Source organism: Nicotiana tomentosiformis, chromosome 9 (assembly GCF_000390325.3).
Source record: "Nicotiana tomentosiformis chromosome 9, ASM39032v3, whole genome shotgun sequence".
NCBI classification, from domain to species: domain Eukaryota; kingdom Viridiplantae; phylum Streptophyta; class Magnoliopsida; order Solanales; family Solanaceae; genus Nicotiana; species Nicotiana tomentosiformis.
The window spans coordinates 96,477,581-96,500,430 of record NC_090820.1 but is presented as its reverse complement, the minus strand read 5'-3'; the positions used below and the strand labels follow the sequence as shown (position 1 = coordinate 96,500,430).

The 22,850-nt window shown below is 42.0% G+C and overlaps 1 pseudogene; it reads left to right on the top strand.

Annotated features, from left to right (window-relative positions):
- Positions 1-16,376: 16,376 nt before the first annotated feature.
- LOC108945399 (probable purine permease 10) lies at positions 16,377-17,362 on the top strand (annotated as a pseudogene).
- The last annotated feature ends 5,488 nt before the right edge of the window (positions 17,363-22,850 follow it).

Here is a 22,850-nt window from a genome sequence, read left to right as displayed (position 1 = left end):
CAACTCCTTCAACTCCGGCTGGGCCATAAAGTATAGTGGAATAGAAATGGACTGAGTGCCCGGAGCCAAATCAATACAGAAATCAATATCCCTATCGGGTGGCATCCCAGGAAGGTCTGCAGGAAACACCTTTGGAAACTCATAAACAACTGGCACTAAATCCATGGATGGAACCTCCGCACTAGAATCACGAACAAAGGCCAAATAGGCTAAGCACCCCTTCTCGACCATACATCGAGCCTACACATAAGAAATAACTCTACTGGTAGAGTGGCCAGGAGTCCCCCCCTCAACTGTAATCGAGGCAACCCCGACATGGCTAAGGTCACCGTCTTGGCATGACAGTCTAATATAGCATGATAAGGTGATAACCAATCCATACCCAAGATGACATCAAAATCTACCATATCAAGAAGTAGAAGGTCTACACTAGTCTCAAGACCCCCAATAGTAACCACACACGAGTGATAGATACGATCTACGATAATAGAATCTTCCACAGGTGAGGACACATATAAAGGAACACTCAAAGAATCACAAGGCACAACCAGATATACAGCAAAATAGGATGACACATAGAAGTAAGTAGATCCCAGATCAAATAGAATTGAAGCATCTCTATGGAAAATAGGAACAATACTTGTGATAACGGCGCCAGATGACTTATCCTAAGTCCTAGCAGGGAAAGCATAACATCGGAGTTCCCCCCCTCCCCCACACTCTAAACTACATCTCTGGGACAACCTCTAGCTGGAGGGACTCCACCTCTAATGGCCTGACCTCCATCTCTAATAACCTGACCCCCACCTCTAGCTGCCTGACCCCTGCCCCTAACTGGCTGAGCGAGCGGTGGAGCAACAGGTGCCGGAACCATGGCACGAGAAATCTGCTGTGGCATGCCACCCAATTACCTCGGACATGACCTCCGGATGTGCCAAAAACTATAACACTTAAAACACCCATCCTGTTGCTGTGGTTGCTGGAACTGAAGCTGACCCAAATGGGCCATATAACCACAGTGATAGCTCTGTATCGGTGGTGCACTGATAGGAGCTGATGGTGCGCTACAGGCTGGCTGCCCAGAATAAGGAACATAAGGACCACGACCCCCAGAAGCATTGTGAGATGCCTAAAGCGTTGAATGAAATGGCTTGGGAGGATGACCTCTACAAAAAGCACCCCTTCCTCCAGATGAGGCACCACTGAAACCACCGGAATGATGGGGCCTCTTATCTAATACCGGCCCTCTCTCCTGAGCACGAATTAACTCAATACGTCTGGCAATATCAACGACCGTCTGGAAGGAAATATCACTCCCTGTCTCTTTGGCCATCTGAAGCCTGAGAGTGTAAGTGAGCCCATCAATAAATCTCCTCACCCGCTCCTTCTCAGTAGGAAGTAGGATAGTGGCATGGCGAGCTGTGTCCACAAATCGAGTCTTGTACAGGGTGACAGTCATACTACCCTGCTAGAGACGCTCAATCTGCTTGCGGTAATCCTCCCTCAGTGTGACAGGGAGGAACTTCTCTAGAAATAGCTGTGAGAACTGATCCCAAGTAAGTGCAGGTGACCCAGCTAGTCCGGTCAACATATAATCTCTCCACCACCTCTTGGCGGAACCCGTCATATGAAACACAACAAAATCGACCCTATTGGTCCCAACTATACCCATGTTCCGCATCACCTCGTGGCAGCGGTCAAGATAATCCCGTGTGTCCTTAGAACGTGCACCACTGAAGTGAATCGGAAAGAGCTTAGTAAACTTGTCCAATCTTAATAAAGCCTCAGAAAACATGGCGGGCCTATCACCGACATGTACCTGAACAACTGGCTGAACTACCCTAACTGTCGGGGCAGCTGGAGTCTGATACTGGGGAGCTATCTTCTCTAGGGTGTGAGTAGCGGGAGTCTGTGCTCTTTCCCCAACCCGAGAGACGGCTGGTGCCACCGAAAAAGTACTGGTCTGGGACACACACTCCATAAGGCCCACCAAACGGACCAGAGTGTCCTGCAGTACTGGAGTGGCTATGAACCCCTCCAGGACCTGAGCTGGTCCAACAGGTACAGTCTGAGCTGGAACCTCCTCATCGAAATCTACTTGAGGCTCCACTCCCGGTGCTGCTGCTCTAGCTCTAGGCTGAGCTATGCCTCTGCGTCGACCTCGACATCTGCCCCTAGTTATAGTTGCCATAGGATGCTTCGGCTCTTGTCCGACGGTAGATGTAGTGCGTGTTCTCGCCATCTGCGAGAGAACAAGAATAGAAAGGTTAAGTCATCAATGATAGAATAAAATTGCACGATAGAGTAAGAAGAAATGACATGTTTCCTAAAATCCATAGCCTCCGGAAGATAAGTACAGACGTCCCCGTACCGATCCTCCAGACTCTACTAAGCCTGCTCGTGACTCGTGAGACCTAGGAAACTAGTGATCTGTTACCAACTTGTCACGACCCGAAAATCCAACCCTCAAGACCGTGGTGACGCCTAATATTTCACTTGCTAGGCAAGACAACGTTAGAATAATTTATCCATTTTTAACAGTTCAACTTAAATAATAAATAAGAAACCGAAATAATTGAAATACATTCTGAAGTAAGGAGCAGAATATATAACAACTGAAATCTCTACTACAGACCGAATCTGGTATGACAAGTACACGAGCTACTAGAATACTACAGATAAAGTTCTGAATAAAAGTAAAGTTGTTTGAAAGGTAAATACACAACTAAGATAATGTGGGAGGGGACTTCAGGGCTGCGAACGCCGAGCAGCTTTACCTCAAGTCTCCCCACTGATAGTCAACCCGAGCACGCTACTGACCGCCGCTGGGGCCGACTCCAAAATCTGCACAAGAAGTGTAGAATGTAGTATGAGTACAACCGATGTACTCTATAAGTGTCGAGCCTAACCTTGACGATATAGTGACAAGGCGAAGGTGGGTCACTTATAATATAACCTGTACGCAGTATAAAGTAATGACAGGAAAGGAAAATACGGAAATGAAATAAGGCAGTTAACTTAAGAAAATAACTCAATCCTCTACGAAACCCAGTGAATGCCAAAAATACCAATTCTTAGAGTCTCATATGAAAGTACCGAAGCCAACACAACACAATAAGGAATAAAACACATAATCTGTTGCAGCGCGCAACCTGATCCCACAGTACAACAAAGTCCTCCCTTATTCCACCATATAAATATCAATAATAATAAATAAATATATGTTGCGGCGCGCAACCCGATCCTACCATATAATCAGAATCAATATCATAATTCACCTTATTTCACCATATCAATCCACCCTTATTTCACCTGTTGCGGAGCGCAACCCGATCCCACCATATCAATATAAATTCACCCTTATTTCACCATATTAATCCACTCTTATTTCACCTGTTACGGCGCGCAACCCGATTCCACTGTACAATATAAATAAATTGATAAGTGCATTTAATTTAACAATTTAAATCACAAGAGTCCTCTATGATTATTGGATATGAAGCGGAAACAGAAAAGGAATTTGTAATGACCCGACTGGTCGTTTCGAGAGTTATAGCCTCGTTTCCTCCATTTCTACTTCTTTTTGTGCTCTTCAGCTATATTATGATATGTCGAGTTAGTTGGTTTGGGTTCGGAATGGTTTTCGGAGTGAATTGAGACACTTAGTCTCCTTATTAGAAGCTTAAGTTGGAAAAATCAACTGGATGTTGACTTATGTATAAACGATGTCAGATTTGAATTTTGATGGTTTCGTTTGCTCCGTTAGGGGATTTTGGACTTAGGAGCGCGTCCGGAATGTGATTTGGAGGTCCGTAGTAGAATTAGGCTTGAATTGGCGAAAATTAAAAATTTGGCGATTTTGGTCGGCAGTGGAAAATTTGATATCGGGGTCGGAATGGGTTTCCGGAAGTGGGAGTAGGTTTGTGGTGTCATTTGTTACATGTGTGTAAAATTTGAGGTCATTCGAATATTGTTTGGTAAGTTTCAACATCCGTTGTGGAATTCAAAAATTTAGAAGTTCTTATGCTTGAATCCGAGGGTAATTTGGTGTTTCGATGTAGTTTTGAGTGATTCAAAGTTTCGATTAAGTTCATATGAGGTTATATGACTTGTTGGCATATTTGGTGGAGGTCCCGAGGGCCTCGGGGGTGATTCTGGATGGCTAACGGGAGGTTTGGAGTTTGGAAATGAAGCTGAACTGCTGCTGCTGGTGTCTTTCAGCAGCTTGGGGGGCCGCAGAGGTGAAGTTAGAGGACCTGGGCTGGAATCATAGGTGCGTAAGAGGGGTCACATCCGCGAGCCCACAGATGCGAGGCTGAGTCGCAGATGCGGAAGTGAGGAGATTGGCCTTTTTCGCAGAAGTGGAGGGAGATGCGCAGGTGCGCAACCGCAGGTGCGAGAGGTTGGTCGCAGATGCGGAGCCTGGAGTATTAAGTGAGTTCCGCACCTTTAGCCAAATTTTATTGTGGCTTGATTGTGTTGTATTACTTGTGGCTAGATTCAGAACATTTGGAGGCCGATTTGAGAGGCAAAGGAATCACGGAGTAAGATTTTGCTCGGATCGAGGTAAGTAACAGTCTTAAATCTGGTTTTGAGGGTATGAAACCCAGAGAATTTGTATAATGTGATATTTGGAGGTGACACACATGCTAGGTGACGGGAGTGTGAGCGTGCACCATGAGGGATTGTGACTTGGTCCATCCCGTGAGACTGTAAAGTCGAATAACCATTGTTATTACTTATGTTTCCTTGTCTTTGAGCAATTGACTGCTTTTCATGTTAGAAACCATGCTTAGGCCATATGATATCACCATTGGGACCCACAGTGGTCGTATACTTGTTGAATTGACTGCTAATTGTTGTCTTGTACTTGTTGGGTTTGTTATTATGATATTCCGTGAGCCCGAGGGGCTGGAGAGGTTAGTGACTGAGATAGGGCCTGAGTGCCGGGTTGAGAGCTATGTGAGATATATTGGATCGAGCTGTACGCCGCAGCAATACTGGATCGGGTTGCACGCCGCAACAAGCCTTCAGGACATATATCGGATCGAGCTGCACGCCGCAGCAATACTTAGATCGGGCTGCACGCTGCATCAATATATGGATCGGAGTGCACACTACAGTAGTATTGGGTCGGGCTGCACGCCGCAATAATATATAGCGCTTGGGTTGTAGGATCCCCTCCGGAGTCTGTACACCCACAGTAAGCGAAAGTACCTTTGATTGTGAGTATTGAGGCTAAGAGCCGAGTGATTGAGCTGTTGCGATAGATGAGTGATAGTAGCCGTGTGAGGCTGTACTTGCTCTTAATTGTTGTTGCACTTCGTTGCTAATTGTAGTTGTGAAATTTTATGGAGGGCTTATACTGTTGTACCTCAGCTCGAAATGTGTTGATTTAATACATCGAATTGAAAGCATGCCTATTTTTCTTACTGAAATTACTGAAATGAACTGCATTTGTGTAGCTCGTCACTGCTTCTCAGTTCCTTATTTAATTTTGTTACTTACTGAGTTTGAAGTACTCACGTTACTCCCTACATCTTCTGTGCAGATTCAGGTGAGACCGTTCGTAGATATCGTTGAGTCCGTGCACTTGTGGTTGTCGGAGACATACGAGGTAGTTGCCGCCGTCCGCAACCCTTGATTCTCCTATATTATTATCTTCTCTTTCTGTTTGGGTATTATTGGAACATTTTAAACTCTGATTTTAGTCTGGTTTAGATGCTCATGACTTAATGTCCCCCCGATGTCGGGCTATCTTTTCCGCATTTCTATTTTGAGTTGAACTCTTTTATGAAGATTTTATTATGAAAAGATTTGACTTATCTTTTAAATGAAATATCTCTGTGTTTTGAAAATGTGTCGGCTTGCCTAGTACCACGATAGGCGCCATCACAACGGGTTAGACTTTGGACCATGACAAGTTGGTATCAGAGCCTAGGTTATATAGGTCTCACGAGTCATGAGCGGGTTTAGTAGAGTCTTGCAGATCGGTACGGAGACATCTGTACTTATCTTTGAGAGGCTGCAGAACCCTTAGAAAAATCCATATTCTTGAATTGTTGTCGTGCAAATCTATTGATTCTAGTAACTAAACATTTGTTGTTTCATTCTCTCACAGATGGTGAGAACTCGTGCTACCGGTCAGGAGGGCCAGCCAGCAGTACCACCAGCTAGGGCCGCAAGAGGCCGAGGCCATGGTAGAGGCCATGGTAGGGGCAGAGGTGCAGCCTGCACAATAGCTGGGGCAGTACCTACAGATCCACCAGTTTCCCCAGATCAGGACCAGATTCCAATTGTTGATGCACCCGCTCAGGCACCACTTGTTCCTATTATGATTCTAGGCCTTCAGGAGGCCTTAGCTCAGATTCTGACCTTGTGCACCAGCCTTGCTCAAGCGGTCTCTGTTCCGGCCGCAGTAGCCATTTCTCAGGCTGGGGGAGGTGCTCAGACTCCTGATGCTCGCACACCAGAGTAGGCGGTACAGGGATTCCAGACACCGGGGGAACCACCAGCCCAGTAGCTTATAGCTGCTCAGGACTATGTGGTTCCTTCTATGCCTGAGGATGAGCAGCGTAGATTGGAGAGGTTTAGGAGACTCTAGCCTCCATCTTTCAGTGGTGCAGAGGGAGAGGATGCACAGGGTTTCTTGAATAAGTGTCAGAGGATACTCCGTACAGCAGGTATTCTGGAGACCAGTGGGGTCTCCTTCACTACCTTTCAGTTCTCTGGGGCTGTATTCAGTTGGTGGGAGGCTTACGAGAGGCATAGGCTAGTCGGCGCAGTGCCCCTTACTTGGTAGCAGTTCTGCGTTGTCTTTCTGGAGAAGTTCGTGCCTCAGTCTCGTAGAGAGGAGCTGCACAGACAGTTGGAGCAGCTTCGTCAGGGTGATATGTCTGTTACGCAGTATGAGATGCGATGGACCGTCATGCTATCTGGTTGGTTCCCACAGACAGGGAGAGGATCAGGTGGTTTATAGATGGCCTCACTTATCAGTTGCGATTGCTTATGACAAGAGAGAGAGAGTGTCTAGTGCTACTTTTGATGAGGTTGTCGACATTGCTCGGCAGATTGAGATAGATCGCGGTCAGGAGAGGGTTGAGAGAGAGGCCTCGTTGATAGGGTGAATTTAGTGGTACTCCTTCTGGGGGTCATTTCCAGCATGGTAGAGGTCATCCATTCAAACATGCTCCGACGGCTCGCCCAGTTCACCGTGGTGCATCATTTGGCCACGGTTCTCACAGTTATCAGCATGGCCATTCATCTCTTGGTGCCCTTCCAGTGCAGAGTTCTTCGCGTGCTTCATCGAGTCAGGGTTCATCTATGTCAGGTCTTTCTGCTAGTTATCCCAATGCTCGAGGCTCCCTTCAGTCCCCAGCACCAGCATCGGGGTATTGCTATGAGTGTTGGGAGTTTGGTCACATGAGGAGAGAGTGTCCCCATCTAGTAGGAGGTCCCTCTCCGTAGAGGAGTTAGTCTATGTCATCAGCATCAGTTCCTCCACCACCCGCCCAGTCAGCTAGGGGTGGAGTCCAGTCAGCTAGGGGTCGCCCGAGAGGGGGAGGCAGATCAGGGGGTGGCCAAGCCCGTTTCTATGCCCTCCCTGCCAGACCAGATGCTATTGCTTCAGATGCTGTGATTACAGGTATTGTCTCAGTTTGTCATAGAGATGCCTCTATATTATTTGACCCTAGTTCGACTTATTCATATGTTTTCTCGTATTTTGCTTATTTTCTGGATATGCCATGTGAGTCTTTAGCTTCATATGTTCATGTATCTACTCCTGTGAGTGATACGATTATTGTGGACCGCGTATATCGGTCATGTGTGGTGACTATTGGGGTTTGGAGACCCAAGTAGACCTTTTGTTGCTCAGTATGGTTGACTTCAATATGATATTGGGTATGGATTGGTTGTCTCCATGCCATGCCGTTCTAGATTGTAACGCTAAGACGGTGACATTGGCGATGCCGGATTTGCCGAAGGTTGAGTGGAGCGGTTCCATAGACTATGTACCTAGTAGGGTGATCTCATATTTGAAGGCTCAATGGATGGTTGAGAAGGGTTGTCTGTCTTATTTGGCTTTTGTGAGGGATGTTAGTGCAGAGACTCCTGCCATTGTTTTTGTTCCGGTGGTACGTGATTTTCCGGATGTGTTTCCTGCAGACCTACCGGGCATGCCGCCTGACAGAGATATTGACTTCGGTATTGATTTGGTGCCGGGCACTCAGCCCATTTCTATTCCACCGTATCGTATGGCACCAGCAGAGTTGAAGGAGTTGAAAGAACAACTTCAGGAACTCCTTGATAAGGGATTTATTCGGCCTAGCGTGTCACCTTGGGGTGCACCGGCTCTATTTGTGAAGAATATGGATGGTTCCATGAGGATGTGCATTGATTACAAGCAGTTGAACAAGGTCACAGTAAAAAACAAGTATCCTTTGCCTCGTATTGATGATTTGTTTGACCAGCTTCAGGGAGCGAGGGTGTTCTCCAAGATTGATTTGAGGTCAGGGTATCACGAGATGAAGATTCGGGATTCGGATATTCTTAAGACAGCTTTCAGGACCTGATATGGCCATTATGAGTTCTTAGTGATGTCTTTTGGGCTGACCAATGCCCCAATAGCGTTCATCCATTTGATGAACAACGTATTCTAGCCCTATTTGGACTCATTCATTATTGTATTCATTGATAACATCCTGGTGTACTCTCATAGCCAGGAGGAGCATGCTCAACATCTGAGGATTGAACTACAGAGATTGAGGGAGGAGAAGTTTTATGCAAAGTTCTCCAAGTGTGAGTTTGGCTCGGTTCAGTAGCATTCTTGGGGCACGTGGTGTCCAATGAAGGTATTCAGGTGGATCCGAAGAATATAGAGGCGGTGCAGAGTTGGCCTAGACCGTCCTTAGCCACGGAGATTAGGAGCTTTATTGGTTTGGCGGGCTATTACGGTCGCTTTGTGGAGGGATTTTCATCTATTGCATCGCCCTTGACCAAATTGACCCAAAAAAGTTCTCCATTCAGGTGGTCGGATGAGTGTGAGGAGAGCTTTCAGAAGCTCAAGACTGCTTTGACCACAGCTCCAGTGTTTGTTCTGCCATCAGCTTCAGGTTCTTACACCGTGTATTGTGATGCCTCAAGGGTAGGTATTGGATGTGTTCTGATGCAGGAGGGTAAGGTGATTGCCTATGCCTCGCGCTAGTTAAAGAATCATGAGAAGAACTATCCTGTCTATGATCTTGAGTTAGCAGCTATTGTTCACGCCTTCAAGATTTGGCGGTATTATTTATACGGGGTTCATTGTGAGATTTATACTGATCATCGGAGTTTTGCAGCATCTGTTAAAGTGGAAGGATCTTAATTTGTGCCAGCGGAGATGGTTGGAGCTTCTCAAGGACTATAATATCACTATTTTGTACCATCTGGGGAAGGCCAATGTGGTGGCCGATGCTTTGAGTCACCGGGCAGAGAGTTTGGGCAGTTTAGCATATCTTCCAGCAGTAGAGAGACCCTTGGCATTGTATGTCCAGGCCTTAGCGGGCCAGCTTGTTAAATTGGATATTTTGGACCCGAGTCGGGTATTGGCTTATGTGTTCTCCAGGTCTTCTCTTTATGACCGTATCAGGGAGCGTCAGTATGATGACCCCCACCTGCTCGTTCTTCAGGATAGGGTTCAGCGAGGTGATGCTAGGGATGTGACTATTGGTGATGATGGCGTGTTGAGGATACATGGACGGATATGTGTGCCTAATATAGATGGGCTCTGGGAGTTGATTCTTGAGGAGGCCCACAGCTCGCGATATTCCATCCATCCAGGTGCCGCAAAGATGTACCAAGATTTGAGACAGCACTATTGGTGGAAGCGAATGAAGAAGTATATAGTTGGTTTGTGACTCGATGTCTCAACTGTCAGCAGGTTAAGTATGAGCATCAGAGACCGGGTGGCTTGCTTCAGAGGTTAGAGATCCCAGAGTGGAAGTGGGAGTGGATCACCATGAACTTCGTAGTTGTGCTCCCACGGACTTTGAGGAAGTTCGATGCTATTTGGGTGATTGTGGATCGGCTGACCAAGTCCGCGTACTTCATTCCAGTTGGAACTACTTACACTTCAGAGCGGTTGGCTGAGATTTATATCCTAGAGATTGTTCGCCTGCATGGTGTCCCACTTTCCATCATTTCAGATAGGGGCACTCAGTTTACATCGCAGTTTTGGAGGGCCGTGCAACGAGAGTTGGGTATTCAGGTTGATTTGAGCATAACCTTTCACCCTCAGACAGACGGACAGTCCGAGCGCACTATCCAGATATTAGAGGACATGTTACGCGTTGTGTCATTGACTTTGGGGCTTTATGGGACCAGTTTCTGCCGCTCGCAGAGTTTGCATATAACAACAATTATCAGTCGAGCATTCAGATGGCTCCGTATGAGGCTTTATATGAGAGGAGGTGTAGATCTCTAGTGGGATGGTTCGAGCCGGGTGAGGCTAGGCTCTTGGATACATACTTGGTCTAGGATGCATTAGACAGGGTGAAATCGATTCAGGAGCGACTTCGCACGGCGCAGTCTAGGCAGAAGAGCTGTGCGGACAGGAAGGTCCCTGATGTGTCTTTCATGGTTGGGAAGAAGGTGTTGCTGAAGGTATCACCCATGAAGGGTGTTATGAGGTTTGGGAAGAGGGGCAAGTTGAGCCCCCGGTTCATTGGGCCTTTTGAGGTGCTTCGGAGGATAGGGGAGGTGGCTTACAAGCTTGCCTTGCCACCTAAATTTTCGAGTGTGCATCTAGTGTTTCACGTTTCTATGCTCCGGAAGTATATTGGAGATCCGTCCCATGTTTTGGATTTCAGCACGATTCAGTTGGATGGTGATATGACTTATGATGTGGAGCCGGTGGCCATTTTGGATTGGCAGGTTCGAAAGTTGAGGTCAAAGGATATAGCTTCAGTGAAGGTGCAGTGGAGAGGTCAGCCTGTGGAGGAGGCCACCTGGAAGACCGAGCGGGAGATGCGAAGCAGATATCCACACCTATTTGAGACTCCAAGTATGTTTCTAGACCCGTTTAAGGATGAACGATTGTGTAAGAGGGGGAGGATGTAACGACCCGACCGATCGTTTCGAGAGTTATAGTCCCGTTTCCCGCATTTTTGCTTCTTTTTGTGTTCTTCATCTATATTATGATATGTCGGGTTAGTTGGTTCGGGTCCGGAGTGGTTTCAGAGTGAATTGAGACACTTAGTCTCCTTATTAGAAGCTTAAGTTGGAAAGTGTCAACCGGATGTTGACTAATGTGTAAACGATCTCATATTTAAATTTTGATGGTTCTGTTAGCTCCGTTAGGGGATTATGGACTTATGAGCACGTCTGAAATGTGATTTGGAGGCCCGTAGTGGAATTAGGCTTGAATTGGCAAAAATTGAAAATTTGGCAATTTTGGTCGGCAGTGGAAAATTTGATATCGGGGTCGGAATGGGTTTCCTGAAGTTGGAGTAGGTTTGTGGTGTCATTTGTGACGTGTGTGTAAAATTTGAGGTCATTCGTACGTGGCTTGGTAAGTTTCGACATCGGTTGTGGAATTCAGAAATTAAGAAGTTCTTAGGCTTGAATCTGAGGGTAATTTGGTGTTTTGATGTTGTTTTGAGTTATTCAAAGGTTCAATTAAGTTCGTATAAGGTTATATGACTTGTTGTCATGTTTGGTTATGGTCCCGAGGGCCTCGGGGTGATTCCGGATGACTAGCTAGAGGTTTGGATTTGGAAATGCAGCTGAACTGCTGCTGCTGGTGTCTTTCTGCACCTGCAAAGGGGGTGCCGCATGTGAGCTTGGGGAGCCGCAGATGCGGAGTTAGAGGACCTGGGCTAGAACCGCAGGTGCGTAAGAGTGGTAGCATTTACGAGCCCGCAGATGCGAGGATGAGTCGCGGATGTGAAAGTGAGGAGATTGGCCTTTTCCGCAGAAGCGGAGGGAGATGCGCAGGTGCGCAACCGTAGGTGCGCAACCGCAGGTGCGAGAGGTTGGTCGCAGATGCGGAACCTGGAGTATTAAGTGAGTTTTGCACCTACGATGGAAATTCCGCAGGTGCGGTTTCGCTGGGCAGAAGGTATAAAAAGGGGACTTCGTGATTTTTGCTCATTTCCACCATTTTCAAGTTGGACCTTGGAGATTTTGGAGTGATTTTTGAATGGGATTCAAGGGTTTCCATAGAGCTAAGTTGCTCGAGCTCTAATACTCCTAGCTATGGTGTTTTCCCGTTGTTTTCTCATCTAATTAGTGGGGTTTTGAAGTGAAAATTGGGGGTTAGGGCTTGGGATTTTGGAGAGTGACTTTGCGGTTTTGGAGGGGAAAATGAGGTCGGATTTGGATAAATTTCATATGGTTAGACTCGTGAGTGAATGGGCTTGCGGGTTTTGAGACTTTTTTTCGGATTTCGAGACGTGAGCTCAGGGGGCAGTTTGAGCCGATTTCAGATTTTGGGCTATATTTTAGTAGTTTTCTTGTGGAATTAATCCCTTTAGCCTTTATTGATTGTGTTGTATTACTTGTAGCTAGATTCGTAATGTTTGGAGGCCGATTTGAGAGGCAAAGGCATCATAGAGTAGGATTTTGCTCGGATCGAGGTAAGTAACAGTCTTAAATCTGCTTTTGAGGGTATGAAACCTCGAGAATTTATATAATGTGATATTTGGAGGTGACGCACATGCTAGGTGACGGGCGTGCGAGCGTGCACCATGAGGGATTGTGACTTGGTCCATCCCGTGAGACTGTAAAGTCTAATAGCCATTGTTATTACTTGTTTTTCCTTGTCTTTGAGCAATTGACTGCCTTTCATGTTAGTGACTGAGATAGGGCCTGAGTGTCGGGTTGAGAGCTATGTGAGATATATTGGATCGAGCTGTACGCCGCAACAATATTGGATCGGGTTGCACGCCACAACAAGCCTTCGGGCCAAATATCGGATCGGGCTGCGCGCCGTAACAGTACTTGGATCGGGCTGCACGCCGCAGCAATATATGGATCGGGTTGCACGCCGCAGTAGTATTGGGTCGGGCTGCACGCCGCTGCAATATATAGCGCTTTGGCTGTAGGAGCCCCTCCGGAGTCTGTACACCCCCAGTGAGCGCATGTACCTTTGATTGTGAGTATTGAGGCTGAGAGCCGAGTGATTGAGATGTTGAGATAGATGAGTGACAGTAGCCCTGTAAGGCTATACTTGCTCTTAATTTTTGTTGCACTTCGTTGCTAATTGTAGTTGTGAAATTTTCTTGAGGGCTTATACTATTGTACCTGAGCTCAAAATGTTTTGATTTAATACACCGAATTGAAAGCATGCCTACTTTTCTTGCTCAAATTACCGAAATGAACTGGATTTGTGTAGCTCGTCACTGCTTCTCAGTTCCTTATTTAATTTTGTTACTTACTGAGTTGGAAGTACTCACGTTACTCCCTGCACCTTGTGTGCAGATTCGGGTGAGACCGTTCGCAGAGATCGTTGAGTCCGTGCACTTGTGGTTGTCGGAGACATATGAGGTAGCTGCCGGTGTCCGCAGCCCTTGATTCTCCTCTATTATTATCTTCTCATTTTGTTTGAGTATTATTGAACATTGTAAACTCTGATTTTAGTCTCGTTTAGATGCTCATGACTTAGTGACACCCCGATGTCGGGCTATCTTTTACGCATTTCTATTTGAGTTGAACTCTTTGAAGAAGATTTTATTATGAAAAGCTTTGACTTAACTTTTAAATGAAATATCGATGTGTTTTGGAAATGTGTCGGCTTGCCTAGTACCACGATAAGCGCCATCAGGACAGATTAGGTTTTGGGTCGTGACAGAATCTCATCTCAAATTAAGAATCTACCATAATGAATACTAAACATCACGACAGTTCAAATAAATGACAACTAAGGGTACAAATAAGTCATTTCAAGCAGTAGCAATAAATCATGGAAGCACGGGAAAATCTAACATTCTTAATATGAGAAAAATAAGTGACAAGTAGCAAATAAGGCATGGGAAGCAATTAAAACATGTAACAGTTAAGGCATGTAATGAAATAATTCATGAAATGCGGGACAAACAGGGAAATAAGTATTTTGGCGACGTGTATACACTTCTCACCTCGCATATATGCCGCAACACATGAATTTCATATAGCACATAATTCAAGGGTTCCTAATTCCCTCAAATCAAGGTTAAACCCGACACTTACCTCACTCCGCAATCAACCCAAAATTCAATCACGGCCTTGCCTTTCGAACAAGCCTCCGAACTAACCAAATCTAGCAAATTATTAACTAAACGATTCAAGTTAAGCTTTAGAAACTACTCACGAATAAAAGAGGTTCAATTTAGATCATTATTGAAAAAGTCAACAAAAGTTAACCCCCAAGCCCGCTTCGTCAAAACCCGAGGTTCGGACCAAAATTCGATCACCCATTCACCCCCGAGCTCGGTTATGCAATTTGTTTTGAAATCCAACCTCAATTCAAGATCTAAATTCTAATTTTACAAAAATCCCTAATTCTACTTAAATCCCCAATTTCTACCGTGGAAGTCCTAAATTTAAGGTTGAAATCTTATGAAATGTAGTGTGTAATTGAAAGAAAGTAGGTTAGAGTCACTTACCAATGAATTGAGGAAGAAAAGCTCTTGAAAAAATTGCCTCTAGGTGTTTAGGGTTGAGAATTTGAGAAAATGAGCTAAAATCCCATTTATCTCAGCTTTTGACCAGGCGCAGATGTCGTAAATGTGAGACATACTTTGCAAATGCGAAGAAGCTCCATCTCTGCTATCATCGCATTTGCGATTCTTCGCAAATGCGAACTATGGTCCTTCGCAAATGCGACTCTTTTGATCGCAAATGCGACCTCAGCTAACCTAACCTCTCTTCGCAAATGCGAAGATTTTCTACGCAATTGCGAACATGAAAGCAATTTGTTTTTTTGCAAATGTGAACACTGACCTTGCAATTTGCGAAGTCAGAGACCTGCACCAGAACAAATTTTTCACCATCTCTTTTCTAAGTCTAAAACCACTCTGAAGCCTATCCGAAACTCACCCGAGCACTCGGGGATCCAAACCAAACATGCACATAAGTTTAAAAATATCATACGAACTCGCTCGCGTAATTGAAACACCAAAAATAACAGTTAGAACTACAAATGGGACACCAATATGAATGAAATATTAAATAAAACTTAAGAACTTTTATTTTAACAACCGAATGTCCGAATCACGTCAAATCAATTCCGTTTTGCACCAAATTTTGCAGGCAAGTCATAATTACAATAATGAACCTATATCAAGCTCCGAAAAAAATCCAGACCCGGAAGCAATAAAGTAAAACTGCGATTAAATTTATAAATTCTTTAAACCTTTAAACTTCAAATTTTTAACAAATTGCGATAACTCTAGTTAGGGACCTCTGAATTCAATTTCAGGCATGTGTCCAAGTCCCAAATCATGATACGGACCCACCAGTACCGTCAAAATACAGATCCGGGTCCATTTGCTCCAAATATTGACCGAAGTCAACTCACATGAATTTTTAAGATACGAATTCACATTTTAATCAATTTTTCAAATAAAAACCTTCCGGAAAAAGACACGGACTACGCATGCAAATCGAGGAAGGTTAAAAGGAACTATTTGAGGTTTTAAAATACAAAATTAAGGGTTAAAATTCTAGATGACCTATCGGGTCATCACAATAACTTAGATTATGGATATATGTACTTCTATACGACCCTGGTTATTATTACATGTGTTTTTTTGTTGAACAAAGGCTAGGTTGATGCCCTCCTCTGTGTTATGCTGTAGGGGTACTTTTGATGCAACAAGTCTTTCTATTTCGAATCAACACAATTAGGGTGTTATTACTATAAGAACAATTCATCATGCTACCAAAACAATTACTCCAAAAGAATTTATAAAACTATCAATTCACGGTCCTTAAAGGCAGGGACACCATGCCCGTTAATCGTTATCCTATTCATCTAAATCAATGTCACATAAGCTCAGTCAATGATCTGAGGGATTTAAACCATTAGTTTTGAACAAGTTACGAATTCTTGTGGAGTAAAGGCCCGAGATATTGAAACTGAACAAGAGGTGACTGTGGCTATTCTACCATTCTATTTTGTAGCTCAAACAACTCATTTCTTCATATTGAAACATCTGAAACTTTACAAAATGACCTTATGTATATAGTTTTTTTCTTTATATCTCATTTTACTATTTGAATTATCAAAGGATGATCAATGAAACATTCTGCAATTCTCATGTTATTATATGTTAACAGCAGCAGGTGAAGAAGCTAGAAAGGAAGAGACTTCAAATAATGAAAATAAGTCTAAAGCAGTTCCTAGCTTTGTATAATATAAATGGTGGATCCAAATTTCTATTTATTCAACCTTTGTTCTATCTGACCAAGCAATTGGTACACTATTAGGAAAACAATATTTTAATAAAGGAGGAAATAGCATATGGTTAGCTTCATTAGTACAAAATATTGGCTTCCCAATTCTCATCCCTTTCCTCTTAATACCATCATCAAATAATAGCGAAAAAAATAGAGATGTTAATATAAAGAAACCTTCTATTTTTGTTCTTGTTCCTCTTCATACTTCCCTTGGTTTATTTTTAGCAGGAAATTGTATGCTTTACTCTATAGGGCAATTATATATACCTGTTACCACTCATACACTTATTTGTACTAGCCAATTAGGATTCAATTCCCTGTTTTCATACTTTTTAAACAAACAAAAATTCACACCTTATATAGTGAACTCTTTAGTACTTCTCACAATTTCATCTTCACTCCTTCTGCTCCAAAATGACGATGATTCTGGAAATTCCAATAAGAAATACTCTAAGAAAAAGAATATAATTGGTTTTTTATGTACCTTAACTGCATCTGCGGGTTATGGATTAATGCTTTCTATCACACAGCTAGCTTTTCAGAAAATCTTTAAGAGGAAAAATTTTTGATTAATCATAGAGATGACAATTTAGCAGTCCTTAGTCGCGACATTGGGTGTTATTTGCAAGTGGAGAGTGGAAAATCTTGAACAAAGAGATGAATGAGTTTGAACTTTGGGAAGAAATCATATGTTTTGAATTTGATTGGAACTGTTGTTTTTTGGCAGGCTTTCACAGTTGGTTTAACTGGGCTGAGTTTTAAGGATTCTTCACTATTTTCCAATGTGATTAACATTCTTGGTGTGCCAATGGCTCCTGTTTTCTCTGTGTTATTTCTTCATGAGAAAATGAATGGTGTGAAGGTGATATCAATGGTGTTGGCTATGTGGGGTTTCTTGTCATATATGTATCAGCATTACCTTGATGATTTGAAGAAAAAGTCATAAAAGAATGTTTCAATGTCTCTGAGATTTCTCTCAATGAAAGAAGTTCGTTAAAAAAAAGGGTTCTAATTGTTTTTAGGTTTTGAGTGTTTGACCTTAGTAAGGTAATGTTATAAACCTAATTAAAACTCTTATAAAATCGATTACAACCAACATTAGTAAACTATTTTTAGGTGTTGCCTTTATTATTGTATGCCTCTATGTTGTCATGTGGTGAAAATGAGAATAACAAGAGCAAGAACAACGTACCTCCATCAAATGAGCGACATCAAAATATGAACAAACAGTTGGCGTCGCTTGCGTGATTTATGAAGAAAAAGATGAGAAATAAGATTGTGCACGTGCTTTGCACGTATAATTTACATGAAATGGTACTAGTTTTTGTGCACGTGATTTGCACGTATAAAGTATTTATTCTTTCAATTCATATTTATCTATCGTGTACATCAAATTATAATTACAAATTCATTTATCTTGGCATAACATTTTTAATGATTTTCACAGAGTGTTACTACTTTTTGTGAACGTGTTTTGCACGTATAGTTCTTATGACAAGTACAGACCTACTCGATTTCACTGACTGTTTCAATGCTAATTCTTCCTCCATATTTCTATTTTTGTTTTTCCAATTTAGTAATTGCTAAGCCAATACCAATAGTGAAAGTGAAGGACGTGATAGCAACCACAGTTAAAAGCCACCATATCTGATCAAAATTTAGAATCTGTGAGATGACTTTCTATTACTCCAAAAATAATCATGTAAGGAATGCTTGAAACTTGGCAAGAAGCATGAACACCATGTTGATGGAAGCAATTAGATCTTTTAATTGCCATCATGCTAATTGAAGATGCAATGGTGTATCCAATAGTAACTCCATGAAGGTTGACATACTAAACCCATCCAAGATGCAATGGTGTATCCAATAGTAACTCCATGAAGGTTGACATACTGAACCCATCCAAAATTTTTAACTTGGAGCCCACCAAGATTAGCTCGGATAGCATCCATATAGGTATAGTTCCTTGTTCCCGAAATAGGATCGTCGATACAGTAACAATCGGCAAGATGAGTAGAGGTGTAATAAGTAACAACCAAGAACAATAGCAAAGTACTAGGACCAACAATCCAACTAAGTCGAGGCACCGCTCAAGCTAAAGATAAAACACCTGAACCAATCACAACTGTGATAATATGAGCATTTGTTGTCCAAAAAGTTCTTCATAGTTCATATTGGAGAGAATAACAGACACCAACATGTTATGTCGATATGCTTTCTTTGTTGATAAAAAGCTAGGTTTTGTTTAATCCTTTTCATATCTCTGTGGAGGTATAGTTTTCTTAACGGTGGCACTACTAGAAATTCGGCAAAAACCGACCTACAAATTTTTTTTTTTTTAACGAAACCGACCAACTTTTGTTGGTTTTCTTTGGCGCAAAAATGCGGGAAACTATTTTTGAGTCCCGCAAAATTTATGTTTCAAGAAACCGACCAACTTTGGTCGGTTTTTTAATTAAAATAAATAAAAATTAATATTAAAAAAACCGACCAAAATTGATCGGTTAATTCGGCGGGTCATTTAAAAAAACCGACCAACTTTGGTCGGTAATTTTACTTTTTAATAAAATCGACCAACTTTGGTCGGTTATTTTCGTACGAAAATACAATTAAAGAGTATAAATCAAATAAAAGACAGTCTTAAAATAAAATGTACCAATGGTCTAGTGGTAGAATAGTATCCTGCCACAGTACAGACCCCGGTTCGATTCCCAGATGGTGAATCTTTTTATTACATAATTAAAATACCGACCAACTTTGGTCGGAAAAAACCGACCAACTTTGGTCGGGTTTTTTTTGCAATATTTTTCTTTTTGAATTTAATTGACCGACCAAAGTTGGTCGGTAATTTCCGACCAACTTTGGTCGGTATTCCTTTCCGACCATAAAAATACCGTCCACACATAAATGGTCGCGTTTTGGTCGGTTTTTGGCCATTACCGACCAACGTTGGTCGGTTTTTTTGGTCGGTTTTTACCGGATTTCTAGTAGTGATGGACACATTGGACTTTTTCTCCCTCAAATACACGGGTGCATTTTTGCACAAAAACTAATATCGTTTTGTGTAAGTTATATATACTATATTAAAGGCAAGAAAGCCCTTAGCGAAATATCGTTCGCCTTTTTTTACCCTTTAAAATAGATTTTACATTGGATAAAATCATAATTTAATAATTTTTCAAATATTTAGGACTTGTATATCGACTAAAATTTTACTTATTAAATATTTTCTTATTTAAATTATCCTAATATTTAGGACCTTATAATGGTAAAATATTACCTTATATAAATCATTCTCTTATTTTAGCAAAGAAACATAATTTTAACTCTATTGTGTTAGCAACAACGGCGTTCAAAAGTTATTCATATACTTCTACCAAAACTCGCGTAGCATGTTTGAGATTTATTTTCCGAATAAATAAAAAAGAGTTTGAGATATATTTGATAGAACCTTTTATTTCCATAATTAAATAGAAGATCATTTATGTTCAATGTATTAACATATACCATTTCTCAAAAAAGAAATAAACATATAAGAATATACCAAAATGACTAATCATTTAAAATATCAAAACGCTAAGAGACCTAAACCATAACCTTAAACTATTAAAAAAATCTGTTATTCCTAAAGATAATTTGGACAATACCACGTGTCACGACCCAAAATTCCACCACATGCGTCATGATGACACTTAATCTCTAAGACTAGGTAAGCGGAGTATAATTACATTTCGAGCCATTTTTTTCGAAACATAAAATTTAATACAAGTGTCGAAACCAAAAGCGGAAACAATTATAACAACCTCCCAAGACTGGTAATACTGAGTCACGAACTCTAACTGAATATATGAAATGATCTCGAGGATCGAATATACAATACTGTTCGAATAAGAGTTGACAACATAATAAAATGAAAAGACTACAAGGGATTGCGACGACCAAGCAGCTCTACATTGAATCCTTGTGATCACACTCTAATCTCCGATATCTTCAATACCTGGACTTGCACAAAAATATGCAGAAGTATAGTATGAGTACACCACAGTCAGTACCCAGTAAGTATCAAGACTAACCTCGGTGGGGTAGTGACGAGATACAGTCAAGACATTCACTAGTCATATAACATGTGCAATATAGCAATATACAATAGTACTGAAAAATAACTAGCTATTATAGCAACAAAATCAGCCAGTGATATAAATATCAAGGCAACAAGAACACTATAATTATTGCTCAAATGAATAAGGAACACAAGTACAACCAATTAATCAAGTTCTTCAAATATAAATCTTCCACGTATAATTCTTTTCAAATAACTATCTTTCGAATATACTTCTTTCAAATAAATATCATTCGAATATAATTCTTTCAAATAAATATCTTTCGAGTATACTTCTTTCAAATAAATATCTTTCGAATATAATCTAATCAACATAGTGTGCAGTAACACAAATATTTCTACTTGATGTGATTGATGACCATAAATCAAATGTCAAACTGATTCTATTCGTGTAACGACCCCACCGGTCGTTTTGAGGTTTAGCGCATCGTTCGGAGGTTTGAGGCCTTGAGTAGCTTCACTTTAGGTATTATGACTTGTACGTGTGGTCGGAATTGAATTTTGAAAAGTTCGGAGTTGATTCGGATGGAAAATTCTCAATTCGGAAGCTTCAAGTTGGAAGAGTTGACCAATGTTTTACTTTTGAATAAAACAACCTCGAAATCAGGATTTGAAGCCTCCAATAGGTTTGTATGATGATTTTGGATTTGGACGTATGTTCAGATTGAGTATCAGGTGGTCCGAGAGGATTTCAGCGCTTATAATGAAAGTTGGCATTTTGAAAGTTTAAGAATTTTTTAACTTTGATTTGAAGTGGATTTTGGTGTTATCGATGTTCGTTTGGGGTTTCGAGTCTTGAAATAGGTTCGTATCGTAATTTGTGACTTGTGCGTAAAGTTTGGCGTCATTCCAGACTATTTAAGTATGAATCGGAGACGTTGTCGAAGTTTGATTGTTTGAAAGTTTAAAGAAAGGTTTCGATCGCCGATTCGTAGTTTTGATGTTGTTTGGTATGATTTAAGGACTCGATCAGGTTCATGTCATGTTTTAGGACTGGTTGGTGGGATTGGGCGGGGTCCTGAGGGGCTCGGGTGTGTTTCGGAATGGTTTCGGACAAGGTTTGGGTGATTTGCAGTTGTTGGTGCCTGTGTCTGGTTTTGTCCTTCGCAAACGCGAAGGGTCTCACGCATTCGCAAAGAAGGATTTTGGGATGCGGATTTTTTTTCAACGCGAATGCGACATAGGGGTCGCAAATGCAGAAGAGAACCTGGGGAAACCTACGCGAACGTAGTGTGGAGGTCGCGAACGCGAGGAAGGAAGGGGAGTTGGGGGACTGGAGCAGTTAAGCCTTCGCGAACGCGATGCCTACACCGCGAATGCGAAGCAGTGGGATCTGAAGGCTTTGCAAACGCGGACCGGTGGTCGTGAACGCATAGGGAAATTTTTTGTGGCAGTGATTTTAAGCCTTCGCGATCGCGGAGATGCTCCCGCGATCGTGAAGAAGAACGGGTCTAGGCAGACTTGATTTTATATGGGATTTTGGCCCATTTCTTTCAATTTCACTTGGTTGGGGCGATTTTTGGAGAGCCTCAAGGGGAAATGTTTGTCATCTACGGCAGTTTAAGTAATTTTCACATAATGTTAGTAAAATACATGGATTATATGTGGATTTAAATATGAAAATTAGTAGAAATTGTGAGATTTTGAAAGAAACCTAGAAATTGGTATTTTGGATTTTGACCACGATGTTGGAAGTGAAATTAGAAATAAATCATATATTTGAGTTCGTAATGTTATGGGTAAAGTTTGTCTTAAACACTTTTCGGAATCCGGACACGTGGGCCCGATGGTTGACTTTATTGACTTTTCGAGCGGAGTTAAAAATTGTTATAAATTGATTAATTATAAGCATTTTGATTGAATTGCACATTGTTTGACTAGTTTCAGATCTTTTGGCTTAGAGTCGAGAAGTTAAAAGAGGCATTGGAGTCGGTTATGGAACTTCGGAGCGAGGTAAGTTTCCTATCTAACCTTGTGAGGGGGGAAATTACCCCATAGGTGTTATTTTGATACATGCTACATGTTGTGGGAGCTACGCACGTACGAGGTGACGAGTGTCCGTGCGTATGCTAGAATTCTTGATTATGTCCGGGTAGACTAAGATCTACGCCATGTTTTAAATGTGCTATTTGAGATATCCTTGCCTATTCAATCACTTTATTTCGTATTACGACCAGAGATTAGACTTGCGTAGAGTAATGGACTCGTTATTTTAAAAATTGGACGAGATACTTGATTAGCTGTGGAAATTTGTGCTTCCCCTTACAAATTTCTCTCACGTTGTGCGTCGAGTCACTTTTTAGTTATAAAAAAT